The sequence below is a fragment of the Stegostoma tigrinum genome, chromosome 40, assembly GCF_030684315.1.
Source record: "Stegostoma tigrinum isolate sSteTig4 chromosome 40, sSteTig4.hap1, whole genome shotgun sequence".
Classification (NCBI taxonomy): domain Eukaryota; kingdom Metazoa; phylum Chordata; class Chondrichthyes; order Orectolobiformes; family Stegostomatidae; genus Stegostoma; species Stegostoma tigrinum.
In genome coordinates this window covers 12,854,704-12,876,232 of record NC_081393.1, presented here as the reverse complement: position 1 = coordinate 12,876,232, position 21,529 = coordinate 12,854,704, and the positions used below count along the sequence as shown (strand labels likewise).

At 41.1% G+C, this 21,529-nt stretch overlaps 1 protein-coding gene across 5 annotated transcripts in view; it reads left to right on the top strand.

The window, feature by feature from the left end:
- zmat4a (zinc finger, matrin-type 4a) overlaps positions 1 to 21,529 on the top strand; it is a 164,413-nt gene that overhangs the window by 103,740 nt on the left and 39,144 nt on the right. The window lies entirely within an intron of this gene.

Sequence of the window (21,529 nt, the reverse complement as noted above, 5' to 3'; positions counted from 1 at the left end):
TCCGGATGGTGTCTCCAGCCAAGCGTTCAGATCCTGTGCAGACCAACTGGTGGAGGTATTCACCGACACCTTCAACCTCTCCCTCCCACAAACAGAAGTCCACACCTGCTTCAAGAAGACCACCATCATCCCTGTACTCAAGAAAACCTTCATGACTGTCATCCAGGACTGTTGACTTCAATAGTCATGAAGTGTTTCGAGAGGCAGGTCATGGCCCACGTCAACTCCAGTCTCCCAACCTGTCTCAATCCCCGAAGGTTTGCCTATCAGCATAACATGTCCACAGAGGATGCCATATCTCTAGCCCTGCACTCATTCCTGGGACATCTGGAAAACAAAGACGCCTATGTCAGACTCATGCTTGTTGACGACAGCTCTACCTTCAACACCGTTATCCCTTCCGGACTGATCTTAAAACTGTGTGACCTTGGTCTAGGCCCTGCTCTCTGCACATGGAAACTCAGCTTTCTGACTCACAGGCCGCAATCATTGAGGATAAGTAACTGCACCTCCTCCAAACTGGACCTCCACCCCTCGCAAGGATGTGTCCTACTGTACTTGCTGTACAACTGTTTTGTCAAATTCCGAACGAATGCCTTCTACAAGTTCGCTGACGACACCACTGCAGTGGAACGGGTATCTAACAACAATAAGTCAAACTACAGAAGCGAAAAAGAGGTTTTGGTGATGTGGTGCTTTGAAAGCAATCTGTCTCCCAACATTGACAAATCTAAAGAACTGACTATCAACTTCAGAAAGAAGGAATGAGAACATGCCCCTATCTACATCAACGGAGCTGAGGTTGAGAGTGAAGAGCATCAATTTCCTTGGAGTGTCAATAACTGACAAGCTGTCCTGGACTTCCCACATCAATGTGATACTTGTGAAGGCACAACAACACCTATTTCTTCTCTGCTTGCTCAGGAAATATGACATGTCCATAAGGTCCCTCACCAACTTCTACAGATGCACCATTGAAAGAATACAGTCCGGGTGTGTAATGGCCTGGTATGGCAACTGCTGTACCCAGGACCATAAGAAGCTACAGAAGGTGGTGTGTACAGCGTAGACCATCGTGGAAGTCAATTTTCCATCCATAAACTCTTATTTACATGGTCTGCTGCCGAGGAAAGGCTGCCAACTTCATCAAAGACCCACTGCGCCCTGGTAATGATCTCTGACAACCTTCTCTGTCAGGCAGAAGATACAGAAGCCTGAACACACACACAAGCAGGTCCAGGAACAGCTTCTTTCCGGATATTATCAGACTATTGAATGAACTCTAGCCTCAAATAATGCAACCTGCAATTTAACCTATTTGCCTGTTAACCGTACATCTTTTGCTTGCTGTGACCTGCTGCCCGTAAACAAAACTTTTCACTGTATTTCAGTACAAGTGACAATAAAATCAAATCAAGGAGAAAGCTTGTTTGCCCATCCTTCAGTCTAGATGAAATTTTGAATTTAAATAATGAGTCATTGTTAAATATTAAGTGTGAAATGCATATAAAATTTGATCTTTCAAAAGAGTTCAAGAGCTCCTTTCCTTAACCTAATCTTCCTACTGGCTGAACAAGTACCCTCTGCTGCTGTCAACAAACATGGAGCTAGCAAAGCACAGCAGGCCATAAAGCATCTGAGGAGCAGAAAAATCCACATTTGGGCCACAACCTTTTGTCAGGACTTGAAAGGCCCTGACAAAGGGTTTCAGCCTGAAATGTTCACTTTCTTGCTCCTTGGATGCTGTCTGACCTGTTGTATTTTCCAGCTCCACATTTATTGACTCTAGCTTTCAGCATCTGCGGTCCTTACTGTCTCCTTGCCCTCAGCTGTTGATGAGTTCATCACCCACCCATCACTCATCGATGTAGCTCTGAGGAAGGGTCACCAGACCTGAAACATTAACTCTTTTTTTTTTCTCTGGAGATGCTGCCAGACCTACTGAGCTTTTCCAGCAACTTCTTTTGTTACTCATCCATTTAGAATGTCAGTCAATCAGGACTTACACCTCACATGCATAGCTCTGCCTCACCCAAAGTCACTTAGCATCACTGCATGCCTTAAACTCATTTCAGTATGTATACACTGCTAGCTATTCAACCATGATAGTGTTATGACTCTGAATGAGTCACAGCTCATTCACTCAATATTCGTTAAACTGAAAGTGTAAATGTTTATCTTAACAAAATGGTCAAATTGTTTTTCTTTTTTACTGCCAGTTTGACCAAAACAGACTTCCACCAGATTTTATCAATAATCTTAAAAGTAATTAATTTATTAAAAACAAACTTTATCTTGAAACATTGTGAATGCCAGAGCGGGTTAATAGTAACTCGGAATTAACCAAAATCTCCTCCGTCTTGAACATGCATGCATACATTCGCACACAGACAAGACAGCTCTGCAGAACTATTCTCAGTTTGAGAATATAGTTAAAAATGAACAATGCTCCACTAGGTGAAAGCTACGAATTCAGAATGGAATGGCTTCTCCCAATTCTTTTGATTAACTGTTGAAGAGTTCCGATTGCTGACAGTCACAGCAGAAGATGAAAGATCCTCAGACTGGATTTCGGATTCAGCTGGAAAACAATTAGTAACCTGATATTTACAGTTCAGGTTTTACAAATACAGCATTGAGAGAGAGAGAGAGAGAGAAGTTTAAGCTTTTCTTCAAGTCTAGCCTCTTACTGATTGAGAGAGAGAGAGAGAGAGAGACAGAGCTTCTTTGTTCTGAAAGTTTCTGTTGAAAGCTTTGTCAGAACTGCAACATTCTGCACGGCAACTTTACACCAGGCTGCTGACAGGTCACAAGTGGGACATATCCTCAGACCTGTCCACACCTATTTTTCCAGCAATTAAGGGCTATTCATTTTCATTTTTAACTCTCTCAGAAGCTTTTATTGGGCACTTTCTCCCAAAACAGTTGTTTTCTCTCTGGTAAACAGCGAATAATTCACTGGTTCTGTCTGACTGTATGAATCTCTGTTTCTAACAAATCATATGATAGAGTCTCTTGAATGCAGAAATGTCTGATCATTTCCTGATTCTCATGTGTTTCAAATGTATATGTATTCCATCAGGGCATCACATTGTGCGCCACTCACTGAGATACTTGGCCCTTTCTTGCAGGAAATCGCTGTGCACAACAAGCTAACAGTAACAAACTGAGGGGACAAGTACGTCTGCATGTTTTAATTTCCATTGAGGAAATGGTGTGGAGCATTTTGGGATGGCCATTGCTGAGGTTGTGGTCAGCCAGGATTGAAATTGTGAATCGTCACTCAAGTAAAAGCAAAATACTGTAGTTGCTGAAAATCTAAAATAGAAAAAGAAAATCGAATGTTAGGGTCTCCTTAAACCTAGTTCTGCTTCACACATCCCATTTAGCACACTCAATACAATGCCTGCTGTACACTTGGATCTCTTACACCTTGCAGCAGCCTACGCCTCAAACTTATCCTTTTGTCTTTTCCTTCCAGACACCCAAGAGATGCAAACTTGATCAGGCAGTGGAGGAAGATAAGCAAGACTCATGACTAGTTTGACAATCACAGCCTCTCAGATACTAAACGGCTAGAATAGAGGTGGAGTCTGCTGTGAGTGAGATCACAGAGATCATAAATCATAGAGTCCCTATAATGGTGAAACAGGCCCTTTGGCCTAGCAAGTCCACACCGACACTCCGAGCATTCCACACAGACCCATTCCCCTGTAACCCACCTAATCTGCACATCCCTGAACACAATGAGCAATTTAGCATGTCCAGTCCATCTAGCCTGCTCATCTTTGTACTCTGGGAGGATGCTGGAGCTCCCGGAGGAAACCCATGCAGACACGGGGAGAATGTGCAAACTCCACACAAACAGTTGCTCGAGGGTGGAATTGACCCAGGTCTTTGGTGTTGTGAGGCAGCAGTGCTAACCACTGAGCCAGCAGGCTGCCCCTTTAACAAAGGCTGAACCGCTCAGCCTTTACCGAAATCCAGGATTGAACCACGGAACTTTAGATCGTTCCTGCTCCTCGGATGCTTTATGACCTGCTGTGCTTTCCAGCTTAACGTTTATTGACAGCAGCTGAGGGTACTTGTTCAGGCAGTGCGAAGATTAGGTTAGGGAAGGGAGTTCAAGTGGGCAGCAGACAGGGCAGGAAGCAAGAGTGGCACTGATGCCAGCTTCCCAGAGGCTGAGCTCACACACAAGCTTCTCTGCACAGGGCATTGATGAGGACATGACTGTAGTAGCTTACAGGGGATCAGTGGCAAACAGACACAGTGAAGGTTTTGAGGCAATGGGAAGTCTGCCAGCAAGCAGTCGATCACAAGGAGTCCTGCAATAACTTGGTACAGAGCTGTCAGGAAAGCTTGGAGATCATTCCTTCCAGTACAGATGAGTAACCAACTCCATTCTCACTCCTACAGACCCGACCAGGATGCAGCATGGTCAGTGTTATATGTCTGTCCATTGTAGCACAAGCAGGAACAGTTCAATGTCCTAGCATAATGGCAGCTATCATTCAAAGTCAGACAACAGCCATCATGGCAGTAGGTTACAACTGTAAATCAGTTTGCAAGCTATCACGGCAGTCCAGCAAACTGTACTCCAGTATTGCCATGAATCATAAATCTACTGTGTTCTCTCAAGAAAACATCATTGTTCAGCCACATTCCCACTGCTCCATCATTGCCTCTGCTGTTGCCTGCCAATAAGCTCAAACTGTTGCCCTTCGTCTCAAGATGGTGCAGTCAGCAAGCAGATTTACTGAAACCAGATCTACTTGAGGGCATCCTGAAAGGCCATTTGCATTGTCTTCCTCTGAAGGTCAGTGGCGTTCCAACAGGAGAATTGGAGCCACTGGAATAGCAACTTATGGGAGCACTGGGAGGCACAGAGAAGACAGGCACAAAAGGAATGAACAAATCTGTCAAATTGATGTGTATGCAATATGCACAAGTCATTTCATAAATTTGGATTAGAATATATATTTTGGGATAAAATTTACTTGTGCACTGTGGCTAAATATCCACTTTGATGTCAGTGATGGGGAGAATATAAGATGTGGGCTGTTAAATGGAGAATAGGCAATGTGCAGTATTGCACTCTGCTGAGTTTTTCATTGACAGGGACTGATTCTGTGTTCCTACATTCCTCTTCCTCTTGTTTGACAACTGCTCATCAGACAGTCAGTGATGCAGAGGTACCAGTGTTGGACCAGACAGACAAGGTCAGAAATCACACGATGACTGGTTATAGTCCAATAGGTTTCTTTCGAAAACACAAGCTTTCAGAGCGTAGCCCCTTCAACAGGTGAAGTCAGATAGAAGCACACGGAACACAGAATTTATAAGTAAAAGGTCAAAGTGTCACACAACTGATAAGGATGTATTAAACAAACCTAAGATGCTGTTAAATCTTTAACCAGTTAGAAGGTTTTAAGTGATTAATTTGTATATTTCAATCCATGAATTTCTTCCAAGTCATAACCCTGAGAGAACTAAAGGTTTTATCATTGTAAAGAAGAGGTGACACTTTATGCCAGACAATGCATGTCAGGTGTGAGGATTTGTTTGGAATCTGTTTGTGTTTTGACAGACAGTCGGTGGCGAAGGCTCCTTCCTCCTGATGGCAACAATGTGCAACTTGCAGATGATCATCATGATTCTTGAGGACCAGTCTGCCAAGTATGGACAAATGTTCCAGAGAGCCCAAGCATTATTTGGATCCACCAGTGGGCTACTATGGCATGTTTTGTGGGGCAGCCTGGCTTTCCTTATTGCAAGTTGTGCGTGTGCAATTGGGTCGCACCATTGTAATTTTGAACCCGGGGTCATCAACAAACATGCTTTGCTGTGGTAGTTTAAAAGCAGCTGTGATGTTCAGTATATTGTTTTCAGGAATTCATTTTGCCGTTTACCTGCATAGTTCTCCACCCATGCATCAGGTGGATACCTATCAGGTTCTTGGTATAGGACCAAACAGACATGCAACACTTGCAAAGCAATGTTTGTGCAGTCAATTTACTTTTGCTGATCAGTATTCTGTGAGAAATGCGCAGAAGATATTTTGTTACTTTATTTCCAGAGTAAGTCATGTTTGACAATATATTTGTGGCAGCCTCTTATAGCTTGGTATTCTGACAAGCTAACCATTAATTAGAGATGTTGCAAATAATAACCACGAAGGGACAAATTAATAAAGGCACAAAAATCATGCAGAGCTGTTCACTTGTTTATCTTATCGCTGTAGAAAACCAATCATTTGAATGTCAAATGATCAGCAGTTGACAAATAAAAAATGCTAACAACGAAAGTGTGCAGTATCGTTGAGGAAAGTGATTTTTCAAATGTACTTTTGGATATCAAATTGTGATTCATGCAAGTAGCATTGTGGTATGAGTGAGTAATCAGAACCAAAATGGAATATTTCTGAGTAGTCTTTTCTGACATAGTAGAAAGCAAAGATGAATGGAAGTTAAGAAAGGTTTAGTGGTTGAATTTAGTGATCACAGACAAAACATAATCAAAAAGGTTAATAGAATAAAAACGGAACTTGCTGGAGGAATTTAGCAGGTCTGGTATCTGTGGAGACCAAGCAGAATTAACATTTTGAGTCCGGTGACCATCATGATAACAAATTATTTGTTTCGGATCTTTAGCATTCGCAGTTCTTTGTTTTGTTTTAAGGTCAATGGAATGTTATACCTTATAATAAAAGGGCTTGAATGTAAAATGGCAAAAGTTTCATTAAAACACCAAAGGCTAGGTAGACCAAACCTGGATTTCTCTGTATTGTCTGAGTACCAGGCCTTAGAAACAATCCAGTTCCAATGATGAGTCTTGAACTCAAAACATTAACACTCTTTCTGCCTCCACAAATGCCACCGGACCTGCTCAGCAATTTCAGTACTTCTGTTTTTATTTTATCGTAGAAAGGCTGGACTAGCTTCAAAATGAATGTTGCTCAGATCCACAAGAAGAGATGAGGAAAAATTTGAACATTTTAAGGGGTGATTTAAGTGAGGATTTTGAGAGGAGAAGATGTGGTAGATAGAGGGAATTATTTTTTGATTGCAGGGTTAGAGGACATCACATTAAAATTAGCTTGTCCTCGATCAGATTAGAAAATGCATGTCACAGAAGAAGTCAAACAGTGCTCTTCGATCCCACAAAATGCAGTCAACATCAGCTCCATGAATAGTTTGAAATCATTCACGAACAGATTTTTCCTGGTTAAGGGTATTATGGAATATGGAGCCAAGAATGGCAAATGGAATGAGGAAAGCCATCTCATTGAATAGCTCAAGGGGATGAATGACCCAGTTCTACTTTTGTGTTAGCAGCAAATCTAAATCTCTTACTTTGGAGCAGCTGCCAGGCACGTTTCACAGATCTTGAGAACTCTCAGCTCAGAATGAGTGTATTTTTAAACCTTGGAAGCTGCAGTTCAGATTTGATTGAATTGAATTCCTCTGCCTCGTTCTTTGTCCAGGTCCCTCTGAAATGGTCATGGTACAATCAGCTTCAGTAGCCACATACACTGATGCATTCCATATTCTCAAAGCTTCTCACCTGTAAATAAGTTTGTGATAATCTCCTCTAAATTTATTGTAAAAATCCTAAACTTGTGTTTCACTATTCACCATTAGCCAACCACTGGCATCTCAAACACCAAACTATCTCTAAATATTTTAATCATAGGTAGAGATGAATGGATAATACAATGCGTCTTGCAAAAGCCCTGAAAACATCTTAAGTGATTCCAAGGGCTGAATCGTATGATTTGTTTGCAAAGTCCAAGTGGCATAGAATTTTTTTGGAATGTTTTTCGCTGCAAGCCTGCTGCATTTTCAGGCCAAGTCTTACCAAGTTAACCTCATGACCTACCTACCCTATGGTGTTTTCATGACCGATTTTCATTCCAGCTTAACACATGTTGTTCCTAAAATAACTCGCCACCCTGTGGATATTTGCTGAAACCATGGTATCGCTTGCACCCATGCATCTTGACAAGCACGCTGTGCAGCTGGACAAGCACTAGCATCCCGAAGCTGTCCTGCTCAGTCAAAGGTCATGGTGTGATGGAGTATGCTTCACTTGCCTGGATGAATGTGGTTCCAACAACATTTGAAAAGCTTGACAGCATTCAGGACGAGGCAGCCTACCTTAGTGGCATGCAATCGATCACCTTCAGGATTCAGTTCCTTCACCACTGATGCACAGTGGCAGCAGTTCGTATGATTTATCAGATCCATTGCAGTTGCACACGAAGGTTGTTTCAACATCACCTGCCAAACCTGTGCCACCTACCAGTTAGAAGTCAAGGTCAGCAAATGCATGGGAACACCGCTGCCCACAGGATCCTTCCAAGCCACTCGCTATCTTGACCCGGAACTGTGTCAATGTTCCTTTGCTGCCACTGGATCAAAACCATGGAGCTGCCTCCCAAACAGTGCTGTTGGGGTGTCCCTACACCCCCAAGGACTACAGCAGGTCAAGAAGGCAGTTCACCACCACCCTTCCCCTTTGCAATTAGAGATAGGCAGTAAATATTGTCTTAGCCCTCCCACATATGAATAAAATAAGTCTGTAAATTCTTCACAACCCTATAAAACCTATAGAAATTTTCCACAATTGGAGTTGTGTCAATTTATCCAGTTTATTTCCAGTATTGTTGCGCGCAAGGATAAATACATCTGTCAACACGTTTTTAGTTAGTTTTCAGAGTTGCCCTTTTGTCAGTCAGCTAGCAAAATGTTTACCATCAGAACCAATAGATAAGATATTTACATACATGAACAAAAGAGTAGACCCTTCTGTTAGGATTCGGGTGATGTCAGCGGCAAGTTACTTGATTAGACAATGCGTACAGAGAACATGGCACTGGACAGTATAGACCAGATACTCCCAAGTGCATTTCCCAAATTGCGTGACCACTGCTCCTGAGTGCATGCTGAAAAGAACCTGTTAGAGCAGTTTTGATGGTGGACTTGCGTATGATGCCTCCATCATTATAAAACCTTTGCAGTCTCGGTTCCTACTTGAAGAATGGCACTATGGAAGCACTTTGCAAGCCGTGATTTCTGCCTTCAGGAGAGTGGTCAAAAATATTAGCAAGGAGATAAGCACAGTCAGCCTATAAGTTCTGTATCAGAGTGACTTCAATCTTGGGGTATCTCGTAAGCCACACGACAAAAAAAATTAAAGCTGTGCATGTCTCTGCAACACCTATCATGAGTTCCCAAAAAGATTATAGTAAATGAACTTTATTCAACTATAGTCACTGCTGTAATTTAGGAAACAGAACGTCTGCGCTCTCAGAAGCAACCATGTGATAATTTTTTTTTAATGCTGATTGATTTGATTTGATTTGTTATTGTTACATGTACTAAGGTACAGTGAAAAGTGATTTCCTGTATGTTTTACAGGCAGACAATATATACAAGTGTATCACGGTAAGAGAACAGATTGCAGGATACAAATGTTACTTCTGAGAAGGTGCGCAGTGAGATCAGCATTAACATTAAAGAGGTCCATTCTAAAGACACCTGCTCCTTGTTCCTCTTCAGATTTGTGCCAGCTGATCTCCTGTATCCTTGGATAGGGTCACCAGGGCTTCTGTTTAACAACTGAGTTTAACAACAAACTGTCAATACTGCGCTGGGGTGTAAACCTATTTTCTTTGATGGTCTAGGACTTGGACCCACAAAATTCCAACTCAGTGACAAAGGTGCTTCCCAAATTGATAGTTATTTCAATACCTACTTGCTTGTAACCACTAATTTGAAAACATAAATTCCTCTGGCTTTCGCCATGGCCAGCGGGATCTGGTTAATTATCAGTTTCAGACTTAACTGCAGTCATAGTCCTGTTGTTTACATTTGGATGCCCTGCTGAGCACAAAATAAGGAAATATAGTGGAAACTTGATTATTCAGGACAGTTCTTCAGCGTAAATTAACTTGCTACAGTAACAAATGAGATGTGCAAAGTGAACACCGCAAGTGTTCGATGGAGTATGTTAAGTCATTAAGATCATATGTAATTATCAGTTGTCTGAGGTAGATCACAGAGGAAGTTTCAAGTGTATGTTTTCCTTGAACAAGGTTAATGAACAAGTGGCATTACGCATAACAGCCTTGTTATTTTGCACCTAGTTATTCAATGAAGAATGGCCTAACTGTAGAGTGCAAAGTTACTGTGTTGCCAATTTGATCCTCATGCTAAGGAGCATCATTGCAGAGTATGACTTCCACACCTAGTGTATCAATATTGCTTGCCCTCTAAGCTCTGAACATGCTGTCATACAGAAGTTGAGGGATTGCTGATGATAAAAGAGCATTCGAGCCTTCATGATGTAGTCTCTGCTTTTATTGAAAAGACATAGCCTCACAAAAATGTGGCAGTAATGTAGTACTGCACTTGGCTGTCAGCCTTGACTTTGTGCTCAAGTCCCCCTAGTGGGCCTTGTATCCATAACCTTGTGTCTGGAAGAGACTGTACTACAAGCGTAGTTGAGCCCAATATTGAACTACATCTAGGGTGAGTAGACTACTTGACTCTACAATGACATGCAAATCTCTCTCAGCTTGATGTCTTGTCATCACTCCAAGATATCTGGTATTAAGAAAAAATGTATAATATAGCGTATTGTTCATGAAGCAAATGCTGATATGGTTTCCTTGCCTTTATACTTGGGTCTCGAGTTACAGTAGTGTGCATTCTCTGGCACGATGCCACACTTGCAAGACAAAAACAAGCAACACATCTCACCCTTAATCTGCCAAAGTCTCAATCAATAAATGTGCTGTCTATAATAGTTAACAATACAAACAAACAAAGATGCAGATTCAGTCCGACGTTCCTGCTAATTTCCACCTGGGTGGCAATATCTGTGCTACAATTGCTGCCAGCATTCTTGAGTTCAAAAGATGAACGGCTAAATTAACATTTCCACTGCTGATGGCGACATATTAATTTTCCTGTCTGGTTGTCAGAATCATGGATGACAGAACTCAGATTGCTGCAATAACTCTTTGGCTCAACATTCTGTTGACACTCATTCATTTGTTGCGAGAATCCATGTCTTCATTCATTGTCAGTTTTATAAAATCTCATTGGTCTGGATGGGGCAATCAAATGAAGTCAAGCGAAACTACTGAAAGTAAGCCTGATGGTGCAAAGCTGTCCAAAAAAAATGGAAAAAAGTGACATGGAACTAAAGTGCTCCAATAAGTTTCAGAAGATGATAAATGAGCCATTAAAACAGTGGATTTCCTGGATAGAAATTTTCCCTGAGAAATAGAGCAAGGTCAGAACTCCAAATGTATTGCCAAAATTGGAATTGCACACTCCTAATGGGAAAAAGATAGGATCCCAGCATTCAGTTCTTTGCAGGCAAGAGTGGGCCATGTCATTGAAAGTCTGAGTGCTTCACAACATTTACTTCTGACATCTCAACAGCCAAAAGCTCGATCATGATCAGTACGATAAGACACAGGAGCAGAAATTAGGCCATTCAGCGCATTGAGTTGGCTCCGACATGTACCTCATGTCTCAACATTATTGTCTTGACACGGTCTGGAGTTCAGCTTCACCAATGTGAGAAGAGACTCATGTCCTGAGACTCATGAGGGTTTTCACAAAAAAAGTAGTCATGGAGGCTCTTCAGGGCAAAGAATTCTAATCAACACTCTGACACTTATGGGCAGGAACCTGCCCGTGTGAAGTTTTGTCCACTGACAGTATGGATGTGATGTTGACCCAAGTGCCTGACGACAAGCAGGCAGGAAAGGCATGGAAAATGTTAAGGTTAAAAGAAATGATTGGAAAGAGGCTGCTTTGAAAAGAAATTCCATCAACCTAAGTTTAACAATGGTCATCTATGCCTGTTGCAGAAGAGACTGTCACTTAGAATTCTGCTTCTAAGGCCTCACACACCACGTAAGAACTAGGACGAGGAGTAGGCCATCTAACCCCTCAAACCTGCCCTACCATTTAATAAGATCATGGCTGATCTTTTTGAGACTCAGCTCCACTTACCCGCCCACTCACCATAACCCTTAATTCATTTGTTGTTCAAAAATTTATCTAGCCTTGCCTTAAAAACATTCAGCAAGATAGCTTTAACTACTTCACTGGACAGGAAATTCCACAGATTTACAACCCTTTGGGTGACCAAGTTCCTCCTGACCTCAGTCCTACATCTGCTTCCCTTTATTTTGAGGCGATACCCTCTAGTCCTAGTTTCACCTGCTAGTGGAAACACCTCCCTGCCTCCACCTTACCTATTCTCTTCATAATCTTATATGTTTCGATAAGATCTCCCCTCATTCTTCTGAATTACAAAGAGTATAATCCCAGTCTACTTAGTCTGTCCTCATAATCCAACCCTCTCAACTCTGGAATCAACTGTGTGAATCTCCTCTGCACCCCTTCCAGTGCTAATATATCTCTGCTCAAGTATGGAGACCAAAACTGCACACAGTACTCCAGGTGTGGCCTCACCAGGACCCTATACAGCTGCAGCATAGCCTCCCTATTTTTAAACTCCATCCCTCTAGCAATGATAGAAAAAATTCCATTTTCCTTTTTAATCAGCCGCTGTACCTGCAATCCTATTTTTAGCGATTTATGTACAAGGACACCCAAGTCTCTCTGCACAGCAGCATGCTGCAATTTTCACCATTTAAAATGTGTCCATTCTTCTGTTATTCCTACCAAAATGGATGACCTCACATTTATCAACATTGTGCTCCATCTGCCAGACCTTTGCCCACTCAGACTATCTGTTTCCCTCTGCAGACTTTCAGTGTCTTTTGCACACTTTGCTCTACCACTCAGCTTAGTGTCATCTGCAAATTTTGACATACCACACTTAGTCCCCAACTCCAAACAATTGAGGTCCCAATACTGATCCCTGAGGCACACCACTAGGCACTGACCGCCAATCAGAAAAACATCCATTTACCCCTACTGTTTGCTTTCTACTGGTCAGTCAATCCTCTATCCATGCCAATACATTACCTGTAATACTGTGCAACTTTATCTTATGTAGCAGCCTTTGGTGTGGCACCTTGTCAAATGCCTTCTGGAAATCAAGATACACCACATCCACAGGTTCCCCATTGTCCACCATGCAAGTCATGTCCTCAAAGAATTCCGCCAAATTAGTTAAACATGACCTACTCTTCATGAACCCTTGCTGGGTGTTCCCAGTGGGACAATTTACGTCCCAATGTCTTGCCATTTCTTCCTCAATGATAGATTCAACAATTTTCCTCACTACTGAAGTAAAGCTAACTGGCCTATAGTTACCTGTTTTTTTTCTGCTTCCTTTTTTAAACAGCGGCATCACATTGGCTGTTTTCCAATCTGCAGGAACCACACAAGAGTCCAGCGAACTTTGGTAAATAATTATTAGTGCATTTGCTATTTTCCCCATCACCTCTTTTAGTACCTAGGATGCATTTCATCAGGGCCAGGAGACTTGTCTACCTTTAGCCCCATTAGCATGCTCAGCACTGCCTCCTTAGTGATGATAGTCATCACCTGCTATAACCTTCTTGCCATTACCTTTCAGCATGTTATTTGTGTCTTCCACAGTGAAGATCGATATGAAATAACTGTTTAATGTATTGGCTCTTTTCTCATTCCCAGTTGTTAAATTGTCCTTCACTTTGTCTAAAGGACCAAGATTTACCTTTGCCACTCTTTTATGATTTACATATTTATAGAAACTTTTGCTGCCTGTTTTTATATCCTGTGCTAGTTTACTGTCATAATCTACCTTACTTTTTTAGCGGTTTTCTGTTGGCTTTTAAAGATTTCCCAGTCTGCTAGTTTCCCACTACTCTTTGCTTTTTTGTATGTTTTTTTTCAATCTCATACGTTCTTTTATTTCCTTAGATATCCATGGCTGGCTGTCTCTTTTCCTACAGTTCTTCCATATCACTGGAATATATTTCTGAGCACTGTGAAAAATCTTTTTGAAAGCCCTCCGCTTTTGCTCCCATTCCACCTTAGCTAACTCCTCCCTCATTCCTTCATTGTCTCCTTGTTTAAGCACAGGACATAGGTACTGGATTTAACCTTCTCACTCTCCATCTGTAATTTAAATTCGACCATACTGTGATCGTTCCTCCCGAGAGGATCCCTAACTGTGAAATCATTAATTATTCCTGTCTCATTACACAGGAATAGATCTAGGATAGCTTGCTCCCTCGTAGGTTCCATTTCATGTTGTTCAAGGAAATTATCACAAATGCATTCTATTAACCCCTCCTCAAGGTTGCCATGACTGACCTGGTTTGGCCAATCGATATGTAGATTAAAATCCCCCATGATAATTGCTGTACCATTTTTACATGCATTAGCTATTTCTATGTTTATTGCCAATATATTGCCATATATTTATATGTTTATCCCCACCACAATGCCATTATTTGGTGGCCTATAGACCACACCAATCAGTGACATTTTCTCCCTGCTGTTCCTAATTTCCACCCAAACGGATTCAGGGTTTTGTTCAGTAGAACCTATGTCATCTCTCACTACCGCCCTGATATCATCCTTAAAAATCAGAGCAACACCACCTCCCTTACCTTCCTGTCTGTCCTTCCGACAGTTTGATACCCCTGGATGTTTAACTCCCAGTCATGACCATCCTGTTACCATGTCTCTCTAATGGCCACTAAATCATACCCATTTGCCATGATTTGCACTGTCAACTCATCCACCTTGTTTCAAATGCTCCGAGCATTCAGATACCTTCTTGGGTCCCATTACCTCCATTACTAACTTGAGCTCTTGAGCTCTCCTTCCCTTTAACTTTTTTCCTAATTTTCAATGGAGTTGAAGCTTCCTTGTCACCTGCTAACCTGCTGCTTTGCCTTACATTAAATGTTATTGTCCCTCTATGTTCACTTCTCCGTTCCCCCCCGCTTACTAGTTTCAAGTCAGATGAACAACCCTACTTACCCTTTTCGCCAGAACACTGGACCCAGCGCTGTTCAGGTGGAGCCCATCCCAGCAGTATAGATCGCTGCTGTCTCAGAACTGATGCCAGTGCCCCATGAAAAAGAAACCCTCTTTCTCACACCACTCTTTTAGCCACGTGTTTATTTCCCTGATCCTCGCCTCCCTATACCAATTTGCACATGGCTTGGGCAGCAATCCGGAGATTATAACCCTTGAAGACCATTTTTTTTAGCTTTGTTCCTAGCTTTTCATAATTCCGAAACAGGTCTTTTTTCCTAGTCCTCCCTGTGTTGTTTTAACCTACGTGGACACCAACAACTGGATCCTCCCCGTCCCTCTCTAGTATCCTCTCAAGCTGGTCAGACATGTCTCGCACTCTGGCTCCGGGAAGGCAATACACCATGCGGGATTCTCTATCCTGCTCGCAAAGGATATTGTCTATCCTCCTGATGGTGGAATCCCCTACAACTGCAATCTGTCTTTTTGCTCCCCCCTCTTGAATGGACCATGGTGCCTTGGCCAGTTGACTCATCCTTCCCGCAGCCTTGTTCCTCATCCACACATGGAGCAAGTACCTCACAGCTGTGGGACAATGTCAAGGGCTGCGGCTCCTATGTTCCTGTCTGCAAGGTCCCTCTACCTGCCTCACTTGCAGTCACACGCTGCTGTCCCGGCCAGCCAATCGACTGCCTCCAGGAGCACAGCATCCAGGTATTTCTCCCCCTCCCAGACGTGCCGCAGTGTCTGCAGTTCGGATTCCAGCTCCTCAAGCAGCCAACACTTGCTGCAGATGTGGTCACTGCCGTTCTCAATGGGATCAGCTAGCTCCCACATACAGCAACAACGCATCGCCTGGCCTGCTATCTCTACTTAGTTAGTTATTTAAAATTTAATAGTTTTTTTTAAGCTTCGCACTGTTCTCTGCACCAGTAAGTTTACTGCGTTATATACTCAAACAGACACCAGCTTTGCCTTCCGACCTGCTCCCAGAGGATTTGGCATCTCGGTGACCACCCCGAAAGATAACAAAGAGATGAGGAAAAAACAATGCAAATAACTTACCTGCTCACCACACTTAGTCGTTATTATTCGGTTAGAGAAGGTGAGGGTGGGAGACACTATGCCTGTGGTGTCTCAGGTATTAGTTAACTCAGCAATTGATTGGGTGGAAGCTTACCTTCCCAGGTTGCCCTCGCGCTTTCTTCCGGACTCCTGCCACTGAAAACAACTGAAAGGCCGCAGTCACATGAGGTAAGACTTTTATCATTGAAAAGTTTACCTTCCCAGGCTGCCCGCATGCTTTCTCCTGGACTCCGGCCGCTTCAGTCCGTAAGTGGCATTCATCCTTGGCACAGTCCATCATCTCTTGTGACAGACGTATGTCAGCTCAGCTCAGCTCAGCTGAATCCTGATGTTAACAATAGAACTTGTCAATCGTCTCAGAGATCTTGACAAGACATTTGCTTACAACCATTAACTCATTAACAAATAACTAACAAAACAGAGCTAATATAAACAACTGGGAAACTGTATTAAACCTTTCTGATTTTAGTCTGATAGCAATACAACTTTCTCAACTCCTGTGGATATAAGAAACTTGTCAGCAATGCAGCTGCAGTTATCTCATGTAGGCTGACAGCAAGCAAGAGAACGTAGCTATCAGTAAAGTTTACAAGTCCTTTCTCAATTCAGTAGAGATTAATAAATTGCAAGGTGCAAAGAATTTAAATCCTTTGGTGATAGGAAGGTGGCAGGTATATCATGGACCCAAATTCCCACTCTCTCCCCTCCACCCCATTATCTTGCTCTTCCATGACTTCCCCACTGAACCTCTGGAGGGAAGATTCTCCCTTTAAGTTTTCTTGAAATTTCACTAGACAGCTTTGGAAAATGTTTTTATTCATTCATTAACAAGATATAGGGATCTCTGGTATTTATTATCCTTAGTTGAATGGCGTGCAAAACCACTTCAGAGGATTCCTTTTTGATATAGATCTGGAATAGCATATGGGCAAGACTAGTTAAGGATTGCAGATTTCATTCCCTGAAGGACACAAGTGATCCAGTCGGGCTTTACAGCAATCTGATTGTTTAATGGTCATCATCACTGATAATAGTTTCTTATTCCAAATTTATTGAACTGAATTCAAATTGCCCAGCTGTTGTGGTGGGGTTTAAACTTCTCTTCCAGATCATTAATCCGGACCTCAAGATTAATAGTCCAGTAATATGATCACTTCTTTTCCAGCTCAGGAGATGTGAGACAATTATTCTCAAAGGTATGAACCAATTTGAAAGGAAAATTATTTAAAAGTAATGATGAAAAAGCCTTGAAAATTGAGTAGTAAAGAACCATTATCCTGAATTTCTTTTCAAATTAACTTTGGATTTCTGTGATGGTTATGTGCAGTTCACAGTCTTTTAATTGGATTTCCATTACACTCTTTAATTGAGCATTTCAAGCTGGTTGAGAAGAAGTCGGAAAATAAAGGCAGATGGTAAATCAATAGAAAACGATTATTTATTTTGGTTAATCTTTGGGAATTTTCAATCAATAGCATTTTACCTCTTGTAACAAGTAGCTCTTGGCGGTGAGAAATGTGCTCTTGTCCACACACACACAGAATACTCCAGCAGAGAATTATTTAGCTCCATCTTGTTCCTTGAAATCAAGAACTAATTAACGAAACAGGCTAATGAATTTCTGGGCCGAAAGGGCAAATTATATCTGGATAGAAATAATTTATTTGTCTCTTTTGTTGTTATTCATTCTTGACTTCTGATTTTTTTTTAAAATGCTGAGTCATCGCTTGCTATTATAACACTGTCTGTGAAAATGTTGACTTCGACCTTATCTTGAATCTGGGAACTCGTTTAGTTACTACTGGGTAGAATCTTTACTGTTAACTAACTCAAAACTTTTTACTTCATTGTAAAATTTAGCATTTTTGTGGTCCCAGGTGGGTGCCCAGAAATCAAAGTGATTTTTGTTTTCACGAAATGCCACTGCCAATATATCATTTCAGTGCATCCCAGTGTGTTGCTTAATGTAGCATTTCTCACAAAGGCGAAGTTCTTGATGAGGCAGCTGTTTTGAAGTTTTCAAACAACACTGACTATTTACATTGTTGTGATATTTCAGATTTACACTTGGTCTTAATTCTGTACTTAACGACAATTAGTCTTGTATTACATGGACTAAACTAACTGACTGAACACACAACACTGACTTATTGCATTGATCATGGAGTGCCTAAAAGCAAGGACCATTATGTTAGAATTGTCACATTTTGTGATATCACGTAACTGTCTTAAAAGGTGCCCACTCTGTCTAGTCTGGAATCAATGCAGTAGTACCACCTTAAATAATGCTGCAACTGTAGCCAAACCAATGTCAGGTATAAATTCATCAACCACCTTTGCTTTGACATTCAACAGCCTTATATATGCCACAAGTTGAATTTGCAGCTTTCTGTCTTTTTCTTCAATTTTTAAAGATGTACATGTCCTTAATTCTATATCTCTATCATAGTCCACTCTGAAAGAAATTAGCTGTTAAATACCCATTTCTTTTCCAAAAACTGCTTATACTTCACACTTCTCAGCATTGACTAACAGCTGCTGGTAATTAAAAGTAAAATACTGTGGATTTTGGAAATCCAAAATAAAAACAGAAAATAATGAAAATATTCAGCAGGTTTGGCAGCATTTGTGGAAACAGAAAATGTTAATAGTTTGAGGCCACTGTGAACTTCAGAACTCAGTAACTGTTCTCTTGGTTAACTTTTAACATTATGTCTTTAACAAAATCAGAACAGCTTGATTGTTTGTATCACAATTGTTTGCAGAAACTTACAATGTGTGGATTTTGGATCCTTAGATTCTAAGAACTGGTGATGGCAGCTATCCTTAAATTCAAGGCTAATGTCTCTTGAATATTGCAAGTTTCTGCCATGGATCTTCACGTGACCAGAAAGGCCAGTTGTCAACCCATATGTCATTTGGGCACACATGGGCCAGGACCTCCCACAAAGTAGTTGGATCACAATTTCACTTACTTTGTTTTTATTTCTGTTCAATTCTTTTTGTTTTTGCTACTCTGTCCCATCATGAAAATATTGGGACTCCAACTATGAAAATACTTAACAGTCAAGTTGTCACCATTCTGAATGATTGGTCATGAGTTCCTCCCACTCATTAAGGCCAATGCTGCTGCACTTCAAGGAGAGCTTCAGAGTGTCTTTGAAGCAATTTCTTTGTCCATCTCTGGAATGTTATGAATGTCCACACTTCAAATTTGAATGCAACTCAACCAACTTTGAAGTTCTTTGTCACCTCCTGATGCCACAAAAGATGTTGAAGTAAATCTTGTTCCTTCTTTTTAATCTGATTTGATGTCGTGCTTTATTTCTAAATCCTTCTTGTAAATGGAAACACAAAATATGTTCATGAGTAGACCATAGGGGACGCCAAAAAACATCTCAGCGTTCTTAAATCAATTAATTTGCTTTTAATCTCTGCCTTCTTTTTTCTATCTTCATGTCTGACTATCTATCTAATCTCTTTTATCCATCTGTCTAATCAGTTTATCTAATCTATCAATGTAATCAATAATGCTTGCTAGGGTGTACAGTCTAAACTCTTCTGAATAAGCCTAATATACATCTGCCCATCCCTTGTTCTACATACTTTCTGTGTTCATCAAAACATTCAAGTTGTGAATCCATATTATCTATTCTGATTTACCTCATGTTTTTAAGAGTTCACTATTTTGACACATGTTCAGCTTTTGCCACCTACTATCACAGAAGTGCCTGGCTGACAGATTCATGATTTCTCCCTTTGATGAGCAAAGGTACAACAATTGCCTCTGCTATTTCCCCTGCGCGACCCATTTTTTAATGTTTGTGAAATTTTTATGTTTGTTAAGTGACTTTTTGCTCCTCTTCACTTGACTTCAGAATAAAAGGAAAATTATACAGCTTTGAGATCATCTCTACCTTTTAGTTCCAGAAAGATGTCAGTAGCGCTTAACATTTCGCAGTGTCACCTACTTTCTGCAAGCTGCAATAAAGAAACAACTGTTGCTATGCTATTGTTGTAGTCTGTGGTTTTACCTTCAATTCTGACTTCTTGAAGCCCTGATTTTAATCATTTCTACGTTGGTGTTTATTTATTCAGCTCCCAAGGCCCTTCTAAGTGGAATTTTCTCCATCAACTTTCCCAATCATTTCTATGTTTGGCTTCCCATCAGCCTGTACCTTTCAAATGAAGCTTTTCATCACCTGTACCAATATATCTTTGTGGTTTGTTATCTGGTTGTTTGATAACACCCTTCTAGGTGTCCTGTCATATCGTTATGTGGTTTGGTAGTTGATCTGTTTGATAACACTTCCATAGATGTCTTAGCAAATTTGCTGTTTTAAATGTGCTCCATAACCCTGAGTCATTTTAAACATTGCCCCATCATCAGTTTAGTGCATCCCAAGTAGGCATTCTCTTGAGAGATACTGCAGTAGGGTTAGGGAGTTTTCTGTCTTCCAACATTTCAGGATGGCCTTGCATTTCATTTACAGACAGTGAGTTCTGGCATGTTGTGGTATTTTGAATGTTAAATTTGTAATATTTACGCAATGCTCAGAGATCTGGAAATAGACGAGTGTAAAACTGAAGCAGGAGTATATTTAGCATACATTTCATATCCCCCCAGCTTATATGAATTCCACTGGACCATCAGAAAACCAGTAATATTTCCTGAGACACAAAAGCCACATGTACCAATTAATTAGCATGCCATGTTGTGCTTTTCAGTGTTAATGAAACTGTCCTAAATAACAGCTGGATTGTCACATCCCATTACTGTCAGCACAAGATAACTTGTTTGTTATCATTCCACAACTTCACAGTTTCTTTGCTCCCATTGTATTTTCCAACCTTATCAATCAAGAGCTTCCATTTCTGATTTCATCAGAAACCGGCATCTTCAAGTTGCTGCCTAATCCTCATGCTTAACTCCCAAAGTCAACCTAATTTTGCGGGTAAGAAGTTCCACAGAAGCCCTGCAATGCACAGCAGGCAAATGCATCTTGATGTGGCCTTAAGCACCGACCTAAAAATGAAATCCAACATGCTTTGAACCACTTTGTGTGGTTGAGTATGAATATTTGTTCAATAACATTCTTTTGAAGCCCATCTTGTGATGTTTGTTATGGGAGACTCCAGCATTCAAAGTATATTCAACATGAGGCTCAAGTTACTGAAAATACAATGCTTTCATTTGTCTCCAAAAATAGAATTTTCAACCTGAGCTTTATTAGTTTTGAAGCAGGATCGTACAAGTAGGAGTCTCTGCTTCTTGTAACCCTGTGGCAGGAAGACACCAGTCAAGTTCTGATAAATTAAAAATTATGCATCCCAAACTTGTTTTATTCTGAATGGATGTACCATCATAGATTTGACTGTAATCTATAGAAATTATTTTTCTATGCTGCCCCGAGCTATGTTCTGTTTCATCAGAAAGGCCATGGGAGAATCTCTCCCCTCTTTCTTAATATATG